We start from the raw sequence: 21,335 nt of genomic DNA on the forward strand, positions 1-21,335 counted from the left end.
CCTCTCCTTTCTCCTCTCCCCTCCTTTCTCCTCTCCTTTCTCCTCTCATTTCTCCTCTCCTCTCCTCTCCTCTCCTCTAATTTATATTTTCTCCTTTTCTTTTTTCCTATTTTCTTTCTTTCCATTTTCTTCCTTTCTTTTCCTTTCTTTGTTTCTTATTCCCTCTCTTTTCTCTCTTCTCCATTTTTTGCTGCCTTTCCTTCCTGTTTTTTTTTTTCCTTCTTTTTCTTTCCCTTCCCATCCTTTTCTTTCTCTTTCCCTTATTGTGTTTTTACAAGGGAAGAGTATTCAACATGCACATGGGTACCTATTAATACACAACTGCACTCTTGCATTTTGGTTTTTTCACTTGCCAGTATTTAAACTGAGAGCACTACATTTATCTGCTCATAAGGACTTAAAAATGTGGATCGTCTTCCATACATGTAACATGAGGAGTTAAGTATTTTGATTTTTGTAGAAGCAGGTATATGCTTTCATCTCACAGCATATAATTATCTGTTTGATCAGCTTCATGAGACTGATAAAAATGTAAAGAAATATTAACAATTCACCCACCTTGTGAAAAATGTTGGTGCAACAATATGAACCTGGACACAATACACAACACATAAGTGAATTATTCCATTTCACTTTGATCAAATTTCACTGAATCCTCCCTACAGGGGTTTAGAGTATCTCTGAAGGTCACAGATTTTTATTTATTATTTATTCTCTTTTTATTTTCCAAAATGGGTAAAATTTTAATCTGTTGTGACAACAACTCCAATAGCAAATACCTCACTATATATGCTTAAATTCTGAACAAAAATTGTTACAGCGGGGATTACTGTAACAAGTATATTTCCAACCAGGAGTCCCGTGGAAAGCGAAGTATATATGGACAGATTCGTGGTAGATGTTTCAGAGATGTTTATTTCTCCAGCCGCATGGCCGGGGCTCAGCTCAGGAACTCCGCAGTCACGGGACCCCAGGGTCCTTGGACCCACCAGGGAACCCAAACCAACCAATGGGAAACAAGGCTGACCAGGGGCAGGGAAACCCCGTGTCTCCTCCCCAGGGCCCCTCTCCCAGGGCTCCATGGCAGGGGAGAGGGACCCCAACAAGAAATGATACTGGGATAAAACAAAAATTATTGATGTTGAACTTTTGTACATCAGTGTAAGAGTATGCTGAATTTTATCCTTTCATAACTTTGCATAAACCTATTTACAAAGAGTCACCGTGGTCAAATCTCAAACACAGATCTTAAGAAATTTTTACTACTATATAAGAACCAGCAACATATGCATACATACAGCACACAGTAAAATAGACCAAAAATTCCAAGCAATACCAATCAATAACCAGTACTGCAATAAAAGAGATTTTACAATTTTAAATATATCTAATTATTAAAAGTTCTGTTTTGAACTATAAGTCTGTAGGTGTAAATTTCAGAAAATTTAATTTAAAAAATTTGCACAGAAAGTTTTTTACATTTTATAGACAGGACAATTTCTCTAAGAAAAGGCTTTAGTGAACTATTGCCAATCCCTAACCCTTGTTTGTTTTCCTTCCTGAGCTAGTCACTGAGCTCTAAATCTTTCTCTCATCCTGTTTGCCCTGAATTTCTCCTGAATAGGTTTTGCTTATCCCAAGGAACCAATCAGTCATCCCCACACTCCTGAAATACTGATATCTAACCATCTCTTTTTCTTGATCCACTTAGGAGATCAGCCTGGCTAAAAGACGGCAAAGTTGCACAGCATATCCCCTTCCTGCAGTCCTAAATCCTTCTGCTACCTTCCCAATATTTTGGAGGTGGATTGTTTTTATTGTTGGGTTGTTTTTCTTTCCCATGTTGTTCAGCATATAATAAAGTTGACATGAGAGAACAGGTCAAAACTATGTCAGTTCTTCAGAGCTTTGCTAACATAAGGCATCTGAGACTCTGGATCTCACAGAAGAGTAAAATCTGTAATCATGAGGAGAAAAAAAAGGTAGGTGCAGGAGCAGTTTATTCATGATTCCTGAAACTTTAACTCTGGTAATTGAGGTCAGACTGAATTATCTACTAAAATTCAAGGAAGACCACAAGCTAGTGGCATCTACCTTTAGCTCTCTGTATGTAATTGTAGCAAGCACACAGAGCACTGCAGACAAAACTTGTTACTTTATTCTGACTGACATTCATTTCTTTTTATCTTCAAATGGCAACAAGTGATGATGCCTTGCAAGAAAATACACTCCACTAGTCCATGGATTTGAGTCCAGTTTGGGTTCATCTGGGAAATACAATTGTGCTGCTAAACAGAAAACTTTTTAAACAAATCATCTGCAGTAAAATTGCTGCAATTGTCTTGTGTCCACAAATATGGAAAGAGTTAATGAGAGAAAGCACTGAAGAATATCTATCAGGCTCCAGGTTTCTGTAAAACCCATAAAAACATTCTACTTGAATAACAAATAGGCTATCTACCTTCCCACAACAGCTATTAACATAAACCACTGCTGTGGTTTTACCTATTAAGATTCTCACATTGTTTGTAACAGTACACAATCTCATTTTATAGAACATAAGCTTTGTTTATAATCCTTCTATTGCACTTGGAGGCAGTTTTCTCATTTGACCTCTAGAGTTGGCTTCCTAGATTGCTTTGTGTCCTAAAGGAAAGTACTCATCATCCAAGCCTTTAGAACAAAAAAAAAAAGGAAAAATTGAAACTGTATCTTATCTTTCTCTAAGAATGCCTAACAACTGATTTCCTAAGAAACAGGCAAGCCCTTTGGCCTATAAAATCCTCTCAGCTTTAGCTTGCTGTACATACAGCTCTCCATGTTTTGGTGTTTACTAGACTTCATATTAATGTCAGAATGTTAAAAGGTTTGAGATTCAGCTGTAATGGTAAGCAGATACACAGGCAGGTCTGCAACCCAGCTGATAGGCAATCTTCATTAACTTTTGCCACTCCCTACTGATTTTCTCTATTCCAACAGGTATCAGCTGCATCAGCTTCAAAATGGAGGCCTGAAAGTGTAAAATTTTTTGAGAGCTGCACAATTGAGTCTTGGTTTTTAAAGGCAGATAGATAATAAAAACGTTTAATATGTTCAGGAGCATGTGCTCCTGATGGTTTTGTCTCCATATATTTCTATGTCTAATGCACCCCCTGTAGTTTGCATGGACTCAGACACAAAGAGGACTATAATAATGCTCTCCTTCTTTCTTCTGCTATTCTTTTTTGTTATGTTACACCTTGGAACAAATTCATCCTGTTAAAGCTATTGGTGTTCCCCTTTTCATGGACATATATTTCACATCTTTTGTTATTTTTTTTAAATTAGAACTATCTTACAACATTCAAAGATAAGTCATTGTTGCCTATGGAAAGGACCTGTCATGAAAAATCAGAACAATGAATTTGCTATTTGAAATTTGTATGTATTTTTATTAAGAAGGAACACATTTCTTAACAGTGCAAGACTGTGGTCATAAAAACCACTTATGTTTGTTTAAAACTGGATAATGTCAAAAGACAAAAAAATTAGAGAAGCAAAACAAGAAAGTCAGAGCAAGGACTGTTTCACAGGGCTGTCTAAAGACCCCTTGAGCCCAACAGCTGACTTCCAACAGCTGCCCATGGCACAGCCTTACACAAACAGCATGCAAGGAGCAGTGCTTCCCCTGGGACAGCCTGTCAGCTTCCAGGGGAAAAACTGCCATGGTTTCCTCAGCCAGGGTATGCTCATGGCCCATCACACTGGGCATCCAGCCCTGCTACCACCTGCTGTGATCCTGGCTGGCAGGACCCAGTGTCCTGCCCCTCCAGTGGCCACGCCATCAGCTGCTCTGTGCTCCACAGTTCCCTCCCCCCCTCTCTGCTGCTTGTGGTGAGGTCTCTCTATGTGCTCTGGCAGCACCTCTGTGTTGTCTGGTGAGGAAGTTGTCGGGACAGACAAGGGAGCTGCCACCATCATGGAAAATTTTGCACAAACACGTGTGGAGAAGAAGCTGAGCCGGACAGAGAAAGGGAGTAGGAATGGCCAGAGGCCATGTTCCCACAGGTAGGGGTGGGCGGGCTGTTGAGACAGGAGAGGCTGGAAACTTGTGATTGACCAGTAGACATGCAGCTGCTCAGGACATTGCTGAAGGCAAATAAGATTCTTCAGGAGCCAGCTCAGCCCAGACCTAGTATCTGCAGAAGGGGCTAAAGAGAAGTGACACCATTACTGAAGACTCCCTTCTGCGAGATATGGAGTCACCAATACATTACTTGTGGGAGACTGGAGGAGATTGTTGGCTTGAAACACTTCAGGCACTTGTATGGGGAAAGGAACGAGCCAAGTCTTGCCCTGGAGAGGTGATGTCCTGCTCCACACACCCCACACCCCCAGGGCCTGTATCCCAGCCTGTATCAAGCCCTGGCATATGGGAGGCAATGCTCCACACTGTGACCGTGGAGCCTCTAACCCAGGTCCTGAGTGGCCAAGTGACCAGAAGTCTCACCTGGGGGGAGGGTCCAGAAAAGCTAATGGGTGCATAAGACAGAGCACGAGGTACACACAGGTATTGACCTTACCTCCTTGTGGACTTTCTTTCAGGTGAACACAAGTGGAACCAGGAGTGGTGGCTATATTTGTTCTTCTCTATATCTCTTCTCTCTTTCTTCCAATTCCTTCTTCTCAAAGTTTGAGTAACTTAAAGTCAGATGGGTTGGTTTGCTAAGTGGAATGAGCTTAGAGTTTGCTAAAATAATGCTTTGTGAAATGCTTTATGTTGATTTAATGTTGCTCTAAACTTTCACCAAAGTTCCCAGGTTTTCTGAAGTTTACCAGTAAAGTTTTTATTTGTTGGCCCTCCTGAGAATATCTTGTCAGTGTTTCTCCCTTGCACCTAACTCAAGTTGCAAAAAATCATCTTAAATCCTTTTAAGAGATTCATTGAGCGAGCTCTGGGGCCTTACACCAATCCAACCTGATGTCCTCAGAGGCTTGTCTGCCAGCTTGGCTGTCTGTCAGGGCCAGGATCTGGGATTCTACACAGGGACCAGCAGGCTTGCCCAACTCACAGGTGGTTAACCCTTGTTACTCTTCCCTGTGGTTATCAACAACACTGCAAGGGTTAGCCCAAAGCACTAAGAGTGACTGCAGAGTTCTAGGTGTTGGAGGAAGGCATGTGGGGCCCTCAGCTGTGCCATCAAGGGGGAAAGTCTTATAAGGAGTTTATTGAACCTCCAGTCAGGCTCTTTGTAGACATTAATAACAGAGGGAAAAGAGAAAATATTGTTAAACTGAAACAGGTATCTTGGTATCCTAACTACAAAGAATTCATCTCCCTATTTTTAATTTTTTTGAAATTTCGCCAAATATAAAAGCGGGGTTAAAGGGTGATATTAGTCATATGATGGTTTTCGTTACCACTTTTAGAAACTTCTGTTTCAGGAGGTAGGATTGGGGTTTTTTTTTTTTTTCACTCTCAATGTACTGAAAGTACCTCAGCTTTCATTCTCCTTACATTTGTTTTCTCTCAAAAAATCTAATTTCTTTAAAGTTTCTTATTTAATACGTCATGTTAATCGCTCTCTTTTGCATTCTCAAATAAGGTCACTCTTACCAGCAAGTCCTGAAGAACAGCCACAGCAACATAATCCATGAGTTTTATTCTTTACTCCCTTAAACACAATAATCCACTTAATATTTGTAACCACCATTTAAAAGGCTTTAACTTATTTTCAAATGAGTCTCATTTAATTCCATACATTTCATTTAGTCTTTTCAGCTGAAACACCTTAAAGGCAGAGCAGAACAATGTTCTCCAACCATTATTTCTATTTACAGTTGCAAAGCTATTTTACTGAGATGTGCTTCACCTTTGGTTCCGCATAACAAACCCACAGTTACAGTGAACCCATGTTTTATGCTGTCACAGAAGTCTGTGCTGCATGACTAGCAGGGAATTATAGTTATGTTTTTCTCTCAAAGTTGAACTGTTCTCTAATGTGGCGTGTTAGACAACAATAAAATGTGGTTAACATCCAGAACTGTTGCCAGTGCAGCCCACAAGTAGCTTTCAAGCAAAGAAAAACAACACTTATGAATAAATGCTCTTTACTGTTACTTTTTCATGCTTACACAGAGCCACAGATTTGAGTAGACTGTGAAATTCTTCTGAAAGGAAAACATGACTGTTTTAGAGCTCCTATTATTTCACAATATCTTCACTTCTAGCCTAAAGATACACATATACACATGCACAAACACATACATAGAATTCAGGTGCCTTAAAGGTATGGACCATCAAACCCTAAATCCCAGGAATCTCCTTCTATTTTCCTGAAATTCTTGTGTCTTACCTTTCCTCACACATGCTTCAGTCATGTCTGTTGATCCAAGTTTTGATTCTTAACTCCTACATGTCCAACAGCCAGTCTGCAATGCTGTTGGTAGTGAGGTCTATACTCACCTTCCCTACTCACTCCATGAAGGGGACAGGAGGCTGCATTTTCTATTAATTTTCTGTTTTCCCCTCATTCTGTTCAAGAGTTACAGTTGGAAACAACAAGAAAACTATACAGATAATATTTTCTTACACAATGATTTTTTCAGATTTTTTTAAAATAAAAATGCTGATTGCAAAGAACTGAAAATATCCTCCTTGAACTCAAGGAAAAAGGGGGCAGAGTCTTCTAGCAATAATCCATTTAAATTATAGGAGGCACCTGGAATGCAATTAGTGCAGGAAATTGTTTTATTATGGACAGAAAACTATTAATAGTTTCTAAAGCAGGATTCTGTTTCCTGCTGAAATGTAGATTTTAAATTCAAATCTACTGCCTATGTCTATTAATTGCAGTAATAGCTTAGTGAGATTAACTGATACTTGTGTGACTACTGCCTGCCAGTCCCAGAAGGGATTTTCCATCATGTGGGCTAGCTCATCAACATACGGATAATGGAAATAGGTATTATGTTCATGGCAGTCAGAAGTGAATAGAAGAGATTCTCTCACTGAAGGCATGAAACATAAATATATATATAAATCAAGACAAACATCAGCAGTGTGTGGTTCTGCTTCAGTGAAACACTGTATTTTTTTCCTTTTTAAATGTCCTATAAGAGACACAGGGAGGATCAAGTAGTATTAGAGCAGAAATAAGGAACAGCTCTTACCTTGGGGATAATTTGGCTTGCTCTCAGCAGAACTTCACAAGCCTTGCTAAAATCTTTCTCCCCTGCTGCCCTTTCTACAAAGTGCTGGCACCTGGCACACAGGCAGCACCAAGCCCAGTGCCACTGCTTGCATGTTGATAACCCCCATGGCTAAAATGCATTAGAGACACCACTGGGAGAAAAGCAGTTCTATCCAAATAAACCAAGTTTTTTGTCCTTTACTCATAAACCAATATGGTTTTTTTCAGTCTCTTACAACTAGACTTTGAACAAACAGAACTGAACTATTTTCAGCAAATAATGACTATTTTAAAGATTACAACAATATTGATGGTCAAAGCAAGAAGTGTTCATAACATGAACTTAATTAAAATATCCTTTATAGTACTACAGGCTATTCCAAAGGAAGTTATCTTCCCATTATTCAGAATAGAAAATATAGATTTGAATAGCAAGATAATCAAGATCTTGCAATGTATTGCAAGATTTGCGCACCTAAAGCAGAATTTTTTAAGCCTAAAATACGAGAAAAAACACGTCAGTAATTATCCTTTACCCCCAATACCAAGTCAATAATATAAGCAAGATTATTTTCTGACTAGAAAACAAACAAAAAACCCCATTGTGACATCCAGAAAAAGACAATATTTCTATCTGGCCAAATCCACATGTAGAAGAGATGGAGTTTTTGTAATTTGTTTCATGATATTCTGTTTTTCTATTGCAGTCAAAAAATCACCATTAGGAAGGTGCATGGACTATCCAACCATAGGTATTGCTTTAAAGTGACACGTACGATAATGTTGTTTATTCTGTGCATGGTATCTAGCAGAAGTATAATGGAACTCTCTGAATAATTTTTTCTTGTTCCAGAACCAAATATTCAGAGATCCAACATTTTGCTTTAGCAATTCAGCTTGAATTTGCTTAAGATCATGCAGCTATGGGAGAAGTGAAATTCAGGTGACTTGCTGACAAGTATTTCAGGAGTGTGCTTCTTCCTATTGAAGGTTGTTATAGAACTTCTTGTGAAGGCCTTAGATTCAAGTAATTCTTACCATGAAAACCACCTCTGTCAGTCACTGATGAAATGCTGTAGCAAGATGGCAATGTAAGCCTTGTGCACTAGTTATGCTTGTTCCTCATAATTTATGGTAATTACTTTTACCTGTTAATTGTGCACATGCCTCACTAAATTGACAGCTAAGTTTTATCTGTTCTGCATTTATAAGTAAGTATGCTGTATTTACCACAGCTGTGACTTTGCATAAGCTCATAATTGCCCAGTGAGTTGCAGTTAAAGCAGTCGAGTGCATGTTTCTGTCTTCAGTATGCATTGTTTTGGTCACAGCTGTGTATGACATCTCTCGGGGTGGTGGCAAATTGACAGGCTAATATCAGCTGCTGAATCTGTCTTCATCTCAGACACCTGAAGCCTAAAAACATTCCCAACTGAAGTTGTACCTTCAGACATGAATAGTATTAACAGTAGTACCATATCAAGCTGTCTTTCACAAATTGGGATGACACTAATGACCCTGACAGCAAAGCCATGGTACTCTGAAATCATACTTCATTTGCTCCTTCTGGCGACTCTTCTGACTAATATCTTACCTATACTACTGTGTTCAGTATTTCTGTATCCCTCTGCTTTCCTTTCCTGCAAATAGTGCAAATATGCAGCTGTCTTATGAAAGAAATATTAAAGCCTCAATTAAGAGTATGGTGAGCATTATTCCTGCTTCCTTCATCTTAAATAATGTATTGGAAGCCTGCACGCTTCTAATGCATTCTTTTCTTGTGCATTTTCCAATGCATCCTTATTCTAATAAGAATGCACTTTTTTCTTACTTAACTTGTTCTAATGAAGACCTGCATGCACACAAAGCATCAACAAAAAAACATTCAGCGGATGTTAAAAACACGAACCATTCGCGGTATTCTTCAATGATGTCCAATAAAGAAGACAAAAGATAGATGCATATGACATGTCCCTTTCACTTTCTGAATCCCAGTGGTCTAGGATCTGCTAATGTGTATGAGACCTATGGGAACTAATGTTGCCATGAATACTAAAGAATACAAATAAGGAGTGAATCATTAATAACACACCAAACGGACATTCCGATGCATAAAAATCAGTGAATGTTTTCAAGATCACACAAAAAAGCTTTGATTAAAAACAGGATCAGAAAATTTAGTAGTTATCATTTATGACACATAACCTTGTAGAGAGAACCTAAACTCAAAACTTTAAAATAAATGGTTCATAAATTATAAATATATAACACTGGCTGCTTTCCCCCCTGTTTTGTATGTGCTTTAGTCCCTTGCAACATAGAAATACAAAATTGTTATTTGGTATCCTTTTAATATGGGAACTGACAGTTCAAAGGATGGGGAAGATTTAGAATGACAGTGCTGCTTAGGTAATTTATTTCAAGGTATGCATTTGAAGTAATTTATATGCTGAAAAATTCAACTTTACATTTGGAGTCCTAATGTAAGCACTGTGGAATAATTTCCCCTGTGTAGAAGAAGTTACTGTGCAAAAGCAGGCCTTCACACAAATTTTCTATAGCACAGATTCTGCATGAACCATGAAGAGAAAATTAAAGTGCGCAGACACGGGACATCTTCCAAAATAACTACATGTATGGAATTTGTTGGTGATAATGAAAAATGAGTAACTTCTTGTGCTTCAGAGCAAATACATGTGTTTGTATAGTGCTTGACTAGTGTCTTTAGCTAAATGCAGTTTGGACTCTGAAGTAACTACACTCTTGTTGAGATAGGGGCTTTCTAAACAAGAATTTGTTCAAAGATCCCCACTTTTGATTCTAAGATCAAGTTAAACAGAAAACTAACTGCAAACCTAACTGAGGGGATATGGCTGAAAGCTAAATGACTTAAAAATGCTGCGTAGATAGCAATCAGGGCTGCAAAACAAGTAAGTTACCCATACACCTTTATCTGTGATGGAAAAAAAAAGCAAATAGGTCAAGGTGTCTGTTATCAAGATGACACAGACAATTAAGGTGACAAGAACAAGACTTTTTGCTTCTGAAGAAGCCATGCAAAATACATAATATTCAACTATGTTGAGAAGGCATATACTATATATGAAGTTTTCCTGTGCATTCAAAAATAAAGATGACAACATCAAAAGCTGGAAACACTGATCAAATTTAGAATACATTCAAAGATACATATGGAGCAAAGAAAATGGTGGTAGATGATAACAGGCTCCCCTCCTGGCTGTGTGTACGTGAGTTGACAAACTAGGAATATACTGCAGTTCAGATAAGCAAGTAACAATGAAGAAAGCGCAGCAAAGGATCCTAGACAGTAAGTGAAAGAGAGCAGAGAGGAGAACTCAGGAATGAATAGTAATAGAATCAGTCACTAAGATGAGTGGAATGTAATTGTTAAGAGCTTCAGAATAAAGAGTAATATGGATGGCATTTCTGAAATTGTGAGGAAAAAAAGGCAGGATTGTGCGTGATCAGAACTCAGGCAGAAGTGCATTCAAAGTGTTTACACTATCTGACTATCTGCAACAACAGAAGAACTAATTCAATATGCAGAAGTCCTTGCCAGCTTTATGCTTATAATTGCACTGAAGTAAGATGAGGCAAGTAGGGGCAGATTTAAATTTCATGTCACACATACAAAACAGCAGTAGCTCTTCTAGCACTCATGGTGTGGTTTTGGCTCTTCCACAATGAAGAGGAAACCAAAGGAATCTCTAGAAATTCTAAGACGTTAATGAAAGGCCTAGTATTTAAAAGGATCTTTGTCTGCAAAGGGTCCTTAAATTTTCCAAATAATCTGCCTAGTACTATTGTTCAGATGGATGGATTCAGATATCTTATTCAGATTTAATTCAGAAATGTCATAAAGTAATAGCCAGAATAGAAACTGCCATACTAAAATTTATAGTTAATTCTACTTAGTCTGGAATTACTTACTTTAAGTGCAACTGCTGCATCTTAGAATCAAGATGGAATTAAGAAGATTATTAAAGACAGTGCCTACACTTGGTACTGTTTATCTCTAAGGTAAAAATGAAAAGAAACCTCAATTCCTATTTTGCAGTGAATATGATTACTTTTAGGTCCATAATAGAAAAATAACCCAAAGCTTTCACAGAATCACAGGATGGGCCTGGTTGGAAGAGACCACAGTGGGTCATCTGGTGCCATGTCCACTCTCAAGCAGTGTTATCCTAGAGCACATAGCACCAGATTGTGTCCAGATGGTTTTTGAATATCTCCAGTGATGGGGAAAGAAGTTCTTCCTCATATTCAGGTGGAACTTCCTGCGCATACAGTTTCTGCCCATTGCCTCTTCTTCTATTGCTTTGCACCACTGAGAAGAGCGTGGAAAACTCCTGACACCCTCCCTTCAGATTCTCTTAGACTTTACTGAGGTCCATTCTCAGTCATCTCTTCTCGAGGCAGAACAGGCCCAACTTCCTCAGCATTTACTCATAAGAGACATGCCCCAGCCCCTTAATCACGCTCATAGCCTCTGCTTTGTTTCATATTTCAGCTCTTACCATAAGCGAAATGTCTTCTTTATATAAACAGTCTATCTTCACATATTAGACATCTACAGTCATAGCTACTGTTGTGATGTACACCATTAATTTCTGCTGAATATTCTACCTAGGGGATGCAACATCAACTTCTCCATCAAGTTTTCCCACACATATTTCATTATAAAACACAAATTAATTTAAAATATAAAAAAACACCTGTTCTTTTGCTTAGATTTTGTGCTGCCTTTTTCCAGAGCTACAGCAACACTCTGGTGATGTTCTTGTTAATCAGAGTCATTCTCTTCCTCTGTTCTAGTATGGATCTAGACCAAGAAATCTTTCTAAGAACAGAAAGAAAAGCGCAAAGTTGCCATTACTGAAAAGATTCTAGATCACTATCTTATCTTGGTCAGTTGGGGAATGACATGTCTCTATATAGAAAGTGGCTTGCCCTAGCAGAGAGCAGGATGTTTCGTTTAGTTTTATAAATCTCTGTGCATGCAACAGCAATATCACTAAAACTGCAGTCTGCTTTAGGAAGGTCTCCTTACTGTTGTGAGATTGAAAGGACCATATGTCTGTAATTTCAGGTCAAGTATTTCCTAATATGCCTTCATCCTTTAAAGATAAAAATTAGATAACAATAAGCTGGTTACAGAAAAATTGCTGTTTAAAATGTATTTTTCATAACTTTTATATAATTTTCAGATGATGATTGTTTATATTGTTGAAATTTATATAAAGTAGGAGTAAACCCAATGTATTTTTTACACCTTGTGCATAGCACTAAAAACAGACTCTATATTTATCTTCTAACAAATAAAATCTTTGTAAACAAGGCGAATGTAAAACACCAACTAACTTGCTTTAGACATCTCCAATATCCATGAAATGTAAACAATCAAGACAGAAATATTTGAGGAAGGACCGAGGTACAAAATTACAATTTGTATAGAAGCTGGAAATAGTCTAATTTCACAGACAAACCTTTGCAGAATTCTTAGCTGTTGCTTTTCTGTTATTTAGTCTTCTGTGTAATTTGGCAATATGCCAAGTACTTCCATCTAAATGTATTTGTTAACTTTCTCAGAAATTTAAAATTCACCTCTGATAAGCCCATGGTTTACATGGCCTATATAAAAACAATTTAAGAAAAAACATATTGTCCCCAATGCCTCCAAGTAAAGATTACTCAGGAGCATCAAACCAAAAATACTGACTTATGCTTAAATACCACATAGCAACAGTCACTGAGAAATTCTTGGCAAACACTGAATTCTGTTTTGAAAAAAACCCAAATCTGCAAAAATGCATTAATTGGGAGCTAGAGCACATTATATTCACTTCTTTTGAAAGTTAGATGGGAATTGTCAGCAGATATAGATAACAATAAGAAAAACCCTAATTTACACCAAATAAAATTTGGGAAAAATGTTTGTTGTAATTTTGGGTGCAATGACATTTCATTCACTCAACTACGTTTAAAATTCTCTTCCAAATCCTAGTTTGATTAATTAGAAATGTTAGGCGCAATAAATGCAAATGACTGAAACAAGTAATTTCAGACATAGAAAATATAAAAACTAAGAATAGCTGAATCTTACAGCTATTTGCATGATAGATATGATTTTCACCAAAAATATTCATGTGAAAACTGCTTGATTAAAGAGAAGTACTATAGTATTTAAGACTTATTGTTTTCAATCTTTAATATGCTAAAAGTAACAAAATAGTTGCAGTATATTTTATAATGACAGGAGCATGAGCTGTGCACACTTTGGAGGGAAACAGATATTAATGAAAACCAGAAAGACCCTGGAATACAAAAGCTTTGTCCTGAAAATTGATATTAGCTCAGCACACAGAAATTTAGAGCGGAATCTATTGTATGGTGGTATGCAATGCTTGTATTACTTAGGATGGTCATTACAGTGTGTCCTGGGTTGCAGTGTATTCTATCACCATCCTCATGAGCTGTTGAAATCAGCTGGGGCAGTGTTTCCTTGCCTCCTCCCCCCAGACTATCTCTCTGTTAATGGCCCATCATTGTCCTGCCACACGACTCAGAGATAACTCCCTCCAGACTATCTTCTCTTAATGAGCCTAATTAACACTTGGCCTCATGACTCATTACCCCATTGTGAGATGCTCCACCCAGAGGGAGGAACCAAGCATTCCATCCTGGATATAATCTGAGACTGAACACCAGAGACAACCCTTCTCCGCTGGATTTCCAGGGGACAGGAGCTACACAGCCACCATTGGACTGTCTGAGGAAGAGCAGACTCTTTTACTGCAGGATCACTGCTTCAGAGGACTGCAGCCACCATTCTACCAGACTGCTACCACCACCCTGCCTAACAGGGACTCAGGTTGTATTTTGACTCTGTCAGTTTGAATCAGTGTTTTCTTTTACTTTTTTTTCCTTTTCTTTAACTTCCATTAAATTGTTATTCTGACTTGGTGCCTCCCACTGGTTTGTTTTCAAACTAGTACACAGTGTTAGAGAAATATTGATTCTAACTGGTGATGCCACACATTGTGTCTTCATTAATTGGTTTATAAAGGTCCTCTGTTTCTTTCTCTTTATAGGATAGGAAATTTATAGTCAATTTGGTTAACTTAAAATTTCAAGCTAGCTAATATTGACTATGAAGTGAATTTCTTTAATCTTATAAATAAATATTGGAGAAATAATTTTAAAAAAATCCAGAAAAAAGTCAGAAATACTCTCCCACAATTATAAAGAAGAGCTTGTGTCTTTTATAGCCCACTCCTAAATTATTATTTTTCAATTTAATACTTTTTAATTATTTGATGCTATGTGAACCAAAACATCAAAAATTCATCTTATGTCTTTCAAATGTTCAAATTTAAGGCTTTACATGAAAGTAAAATCTCAATATCACCAATCACTAGTAATAAAATGTACATTCTCCTGAAGAAAACTTTGTGGCTTATGTTTTCATGAGGTTCATTATGAAACTTTTCCTTCAGTATAGTTTCAAATCTTATCAACTTTCTAAGGACAGAACCAAATATGGCCTGATGTATATAAATTGACTGTTGCAAAGGTCTAATGAAGATCAGCTTCCCACTCTACAGGAAATGTGTTAACACAGCACTAAATTAATCAGCACATTGAGCTTTTTCTAAGGACTTAAAATCGTCTCCCTTATTTAAAGTACAGAGCAGGCTTTTCCATCCATAAGGAGCACAGTGCTAAGCCCTCTGAAGGAATTAAAAGCATTTTCTCCTCTTCTATGTAGCAGGCATATTGAATACATGACAACAATTTGCACACATTTACAAGGAAGGTAGAGACATACGTATTACAAAACCCCTCTGCCTGGAGAAGTTTAACCTGCAGCTCTCATCCTCCTTAGACATGTCATGGATCATACACGTCTCAATAATGCCATTCTGCAGAGGTGAATGCAAAATCCCATGGGACAGAGAAAAGGAGGGAGACGTGCAAGACATCTCACTATAGCCTAGTGAATAAGGCTGTCACCTGGCTAAAAACCTCAGAGGACTTGTGTATTGTAAGAGGATTTTGACTACAACTGTATCACCTATACAGAGAAGAATGGAATTTAGGTAATCTTTTAACACTAAGAAAATCTATGCCATAAAAAGAATGCATCATTTTTGTATGGGGGCTGAGAAAATATTTGTAAGAATCAAGAAGAGGAGATATATTTGCAAATGAAGTCTGTGAAAAGCAATGGTCATTTATATCAGTTGCATTATGCCTAGAAAAGCAAAAAGAAAAAAATAACATGGCTTTAGGGGCTTAAACCTCTTACTTAGTCTAAAAAAATGTATAATCAGATATACTGTGCTTCAAATAATCAAAACAACTGTAAAAATACCTATCTAAAAATTCAGTTTACTAAATAATGAATATCCTTTTGTTTCCTTATATAATTCAGGGAATTACTGATTAAACAGCATCTCCTCTAGAGTGATTGTGATCAAATCTCTATACTATGTCTTTCTGCTCCTCAAAATGGGATCAAGAACTATGTAGTAATTGTGAAATTAAGCATTTTCAAGCAATAAAACAAAATCTGAAAATGAAGCAGGAACCTATCCAACGCTAGATAATAGAAATCAGGGAAGACAGTAGCCAGGACACTAAGCCCTCCTCAGCTGCCAGGTACCTGATAAGGATTGCACGCAGATCTGGAAACCTGGATACTGAAGACCAGAATTTTATGCTGTGTGTTGACATGCACAATTGCACTTTCAAAGAACTAAACAGGGATCATTATTCTCTTTTACAGCAGTTCCACAAGGGTGATGGTAGTGGCACTGTTCATCTTTTATACTACAAAGCAATTATTATACTGCTCAGCCAGCAGGACACCCAGGTTAATTTTTTTCCTAGGTCTAGGACTCAATATCTGTATCTTCTCTGTATTAGTAAATATCCCAGGTACTAGATAGAAAGCTAGCCCAGAGGGCATTTTGTCCCTTGGAGTGGCAAAATTCATGAAAAACGTAAGTGAGGAGGAAAGTATAGATTTTGTAGCCTTAGATGAGGGCACTTATCTGAGAGAAGGGAGACATGGGATGACTCAGATTTGCTTTATGGTGGATGGGGAGAGGGGAACTTCTCTAACATGATTTACCTGAATAATTTTAGATGCTTTTCTTGAGATGAATCACACCCTAAAAACATCTATTTCTCTGCATAGAGACAGTCTAGTGTCAGATTCCATATTCTGCCATAGGCAAAATAAAACAGCACTTACATGGGGACTAGACATCAGTGTTTTAAAGGTCTCATAGCACATACTATGTAATTAATGTGGAAATGCTATATTAACATTAAAATTGTTACATAATAAAGTTTTCCTCTTATCTATCCCTTTTCTTAGCTATTATGCTCATCCTTCCTGTGTCCTGCTGGGTCCTGTGGTTGACTCTTCAGCCTTCCTCAGGAGTGATGGGGGTGAGAGGTTGCAGGGGGTCACAGTCAGCTGTCAACATCCTCAGGTCTTCACCAGAAAAAGTGTCACATTTCTTTCTCCTCAGGCTTGGTCACTGCTTTGGGTTTTTTTTAAATGTTTCTATGTGACAGCCCTTTTCCTTCTCCCAGACTGCCAGCTACAGCCTGACAGTGGCCTCCAGCCCCATACCAGCCCCACGCACACAAAGGGCTATGCATTGTCAGGCAGTGACAGGCAGGGGGGTGTCACCCCTTCCCCAGTGGGGCCACTCCAGAGCTGATGCTGGAGCAGGGGAGGTAGCAGCCATTGGCCCCAGCGCAGGGGTAAAACCAGTGACATCCTGACTAGGCCAGAGTGAGTCTAATCCCCCAAACTGCCAGGTCAGGGCAGATAGAATATTTACTGGGCTGCACTGATTACCTAGATCCCATATGGATATCATTAATCTCCAAGGTAAGTCATGATGACATCTAAAGTCTTGCTAAGGACTATAGACTCTTAAAGATCTCTTAATGATTGAGTGTAAGATGAACAGTATCTATTGCAAATTTAGTCAGCAAAGCTGACTTGTCTGATTTGATTACTAGTTACCTTAAATGTCCTTGAAAGCCGGGAAGAGAAACAAAAGGAGCTGCCTGGGGCAATGTTAGCCCTAAAACTGGTAAAAAACATACAACTGCAAGGTTCTGAGAAGCATCTCTTCACTCATGTGAAGAATAAGAGAAGCTCAGCTGAACTAAATCTTGACCTTCATATTTCTTCACAGTTCCTCCAAATCCCCTAATCTCTCAGAGGAAGAAGCTTCAAATTCAAGGAATGAGAGATGACCTGAAATCCAATAAACTTAAGAAATAAGTACTACGGTTTTCCAGATAAAATAAAGAAGTAAGTTGTACTACTGCTTTTCTGGACATTGAAATAAAGAATGCAATACTCAGTTTGTCTCATATATTCATTCAATACATTCCTCCAGATTTTATATCACTGATTCCCTCACCCCATTCTTTGCTGTTTATTTAAAATGTGTCAAAAAACTTCACTCTATTAAATACACACGTTTTAAAATTGCTAGTAATGCCAAGGTAACAAAACAGGTCACTTCAGTCCTGGAAGATATTTTAGTACATGTTCAGTTTCATCTACAGATCAATAAGGAAAAAAGGCTATTTTAAAGTTAATTCCAAGCTAGCAGAAAACTCAAGAAACCACATATTTTATAATTTGACTACACTGGGTTTAGTGTTGCAAATTGTCTTTCAAATCTCTCTTTCAGGTTTGTCAAATCTGTCACAAGAACTGCTCAGAGGTTTGAGGATGATGAGTCCCAAATTTTATCTGTGTTTTAATCTCTTATGTGATTCCTAGTAGAAACCTAATCTAAGTAAAAACACAGTCTGATTAACCAGTGTCTCATTAGTTTGTGTAAGTTAACATATCTACTTTTCTACTATTAAGAAAGCAGCCTTAGTGCTGACTTTAAGTATTTTCCATCCTGTAAAGGGGAAGGATTCATACCAAGCTATATAGAATTTTTCTCTATCCTCATCTATTGCTTAGTTTCTGACAGAAAGATAGTGTCTCAAAAATGTCATACATATAATACTTTAACAACATTAAATTTTGTCACAGAAACCTTTCATTTGTGCATTCTGTTGCTCTTTGGACTTTTTCACACAGATTGTTCAATATGGAAAATCTGTAATGCTGAGGAGAACCATAATAAAGAGCTACATTTAAGATGATGAATGTTCTCACAATTAATTTTAAGGCAAGAACAAAAATGCAGTAGTAGTTCATATTGAATACATGTAATGAAATGGCTGTGGTTGCTTGGCAACCAGGATCAGGCTTATGGCAGAACAATAAATACCTACAGTAATCTGTAGAGATTTTCCTATAATACAAAGAGGTAGCTGATATTTTTTGACAGGTTTGTTAACGCACTATGCAAGTTCCATCTGTGTGTCTTTTTGCGATGAAAAGTTTGAATTTACCTGTTTAGATTAGTTGATAGTGTTATATTCACTTTATTTCTTCTTCTCAATCTGTATTGGCAAACAAGCAAACTTCGGGTGAATCTGTTGAGCAGATCTTCTATCCAGCTTCCTGTATGACTTTGAATGTTTTTTGGAGCACTTTCATTTGCTCAATCAAGAAGTAACTAACTTTGGCCACTGTTGCTGGGGAGACTTTTTCAGAATGATGTCTCTTAACGGCAGTGTAAAGGCTTCTGTTTGCTTTTACAGCACATTTCAGACATTGGTGTGTAAAATATACCCAAGTTCAAAACTTTCTGTTTTCTGCACTGTGAGGACCAAAGGACATTGCAAGGTCCAGACTTGGAGATCTGCAGGGGACTATAAACAAGAAGACCTGCATCATTATTAAGCTTAAACCAAAATGTGAACTCACCTTCAGTGTGAAGGGCTGCGGTACTTTGTGCCTGGTCTATGTGGCACACATTTTTGTAGCTTCTGATCTCCCCAGTATGAAAAAGCCCTGAGCTTGTCTGCTGCAAAATTTAATGGGAGTGGTAGACAGTGCTTCTTAGGCAATATCTATAGCTGTTCCCCAAGAACAGCAGCATGCCTTAAAGAGCTGAATCAAGAAGACTGTGACCTGAAACTTCTTCCTGACCTAGCATTCTACCATTAGCATAGATACAACTTTTCCTGTAAAGTGAGCTACTTCAGAGTTTTGGAAGAAGAAAAAGAAACTTGCTCTCAGGAGAAAATACAATATATTCATTTGGAATAACTGCAAAGATGCTCCACTGCTTCCTGTGTTCCAGATGATGCAGTTAACGTGCTGGTAAAGTATTCTCTTCCCTGAAGTAGCAGTAGATCATTTCATGACAGATTAACCTTGTAGCTGCTATTGGGTTTGTCAGGTGTGATACAATTGTGCTTACATCTAGAGGTATGAACTTCACTGAAAATGTGGAGGGATTTTCTTTAAAAAAAACGTAACTCCCTCTAGACCAAGTTGTCATCACCAGTGCAATGAAAGCTCAACATATAAAGGTTAAAAAAAAGCAATCATGGTACAAAGTTAATTTTTTTTTTTTTGGTTAACGTTCATTTCTGTAATCAAATGTAGCCAACTCAGAGCCAGTGTCTATCATAAAGTCTTCCCTCTGTTTTATCATTGAAAAGAGCTAATTATTCAGAGCCAGCAAGGATGATAAATCTACCATGGTACCCTGGTACCGGTAGGTAAACCCTAACTTTATTCTTCCTTTGTTTACAGAAGACTGTTGGTCATATAAAGGCATTTGTTCTCTCACAGACCTCCCTTTCAATTTTCACCTTTAAGTTACTGTCTAAGGTTCAGATTACTGTGTTTTCAAGAAAGATCCTTGAAAAGGAATATGAATATGGTACCACAATCATAAGAAGAAGAGAATTAATTGAAAACTTACAGCTGTAACTTTCTTTAAGAGAATTTCCTCAGCAAGTTAATGCTCCCATCCTGTACACAGGTTATCTAATGATAAAGGACAGGAGTTTAAATAACACATTTATTTCTCTTAGGCACTGAGGCAAAACTCAGTAACTTACAAGACTAAAGATTCTTCAAAGGGATTAAAACCAGACACAAAAGTGTAAGACACTGCAGAATAAGCAAGAGAGGGTTTTATTATCTTCCACCTGACTACAGTGGATGAGTAAATCTAAGGTAATGTCATTTGATTTAACTGTCTGTGGAGAATAGTATGAAACTAAAGGAAGCCATAAAACAGTAAGCAAAAGTTTTAAGTTTTCTAGTTATTCTGACACATACCCGGATATCCCACATTTCATTAGTGCATGAATAAGATTCTGGTAGATATGCATCAACACAGACCTTTCTTTTCTGTTCAATACTCTTATAGCAAAAGTGTTTGCCATTAACGGGCACATACAGATGGTGATACATTCCTTATGGCTGTTTACAAGAACAGAACTATTGATGGGATTGCAAAGGGAAGTTCAGAATTAGCTTCTATGTACTAATTCCAAATAATACTCTAAGTTTTTATTATCTCCCTGGAGTTCACTCTACCTTTGGTTCCTCATTTAACATAATATCACTGAGCTGTAATACTGTTCCACATATGAGAGGTTCAGCAATTTAACTGCTTTAGTGGTCTTAAAGTGATTATACCTATAATGCAGAACTAGAAAAAGCCTTCTGATGCTTAACACCTATAAACCCGTCATTGTAGATCACAGAAAATCTATTATAGCAGTGAACACTTTCTGCTTCAAATTGAGATGAGCAGGCAAACCTTTTATGGCAATTTAATGGTGTGAATCGCTATTCAGAAGCTTTTTATACATGTATTAAGTCCAGTATAGTACCTGAGCTTAAGAAGGTGACTAACATTAGCTAATAATTCTGTCACTTCATAGATTGTACCAAGTGCTAAGGAAAATGGCATTGGAAGACTTAGCAGAAAACAAAACAAACTATACAATAGCTACCACATGCTGTCATTTTAGAACATCACAATTAAATGACATATTAGAACATTACAGTGCATCTCAAAAAAGGCAAGGAACTGTTAAAAAGGGCACTGGTTAACTTTGGATTAATGGAGGTTGAACATGGCCAGAACAGCAAGGACAGATTGACTGGATCTGCTAGATCAACTGGAGAAGGAAGGCTTACAAGGTCGTGACCTCTTTTTACTCATTGCC

At 37.7% G+C, this 21,335-nt stretch overlaps 1 protein-coding gene across 1 annotated transcript in view; it reads right to left on the minus strand.

Moving 5' to 3' along the window:
* The window catches only part of EYS (eyes shut homolog), an 854,603-nt gene that overhangs the window by 277,327 nt on the left and 555,941 nt on the right, over positions 1 to 21,335 (minus strand). The window lies entirely within an intron of this gene.

The sequence above is a fragment of the Corvus kubaryi genome, unplaced genomic scaffold (genome assembly GCF_017639235.1).
Source record: "Corvus kubaryi isolate FWS band 111438036 unplaced genomic scaffold, C.kubaryi_AGA036_p1.0 split3-73, whole genome shotgun sequence".
Classification (NCBI taxonomy): domain Eukaryota; kingdom Metazoa; phylum Chordata; class Aves; order Passeriformes; family Corvidae; genus Corvus; species Corvus kubaryi.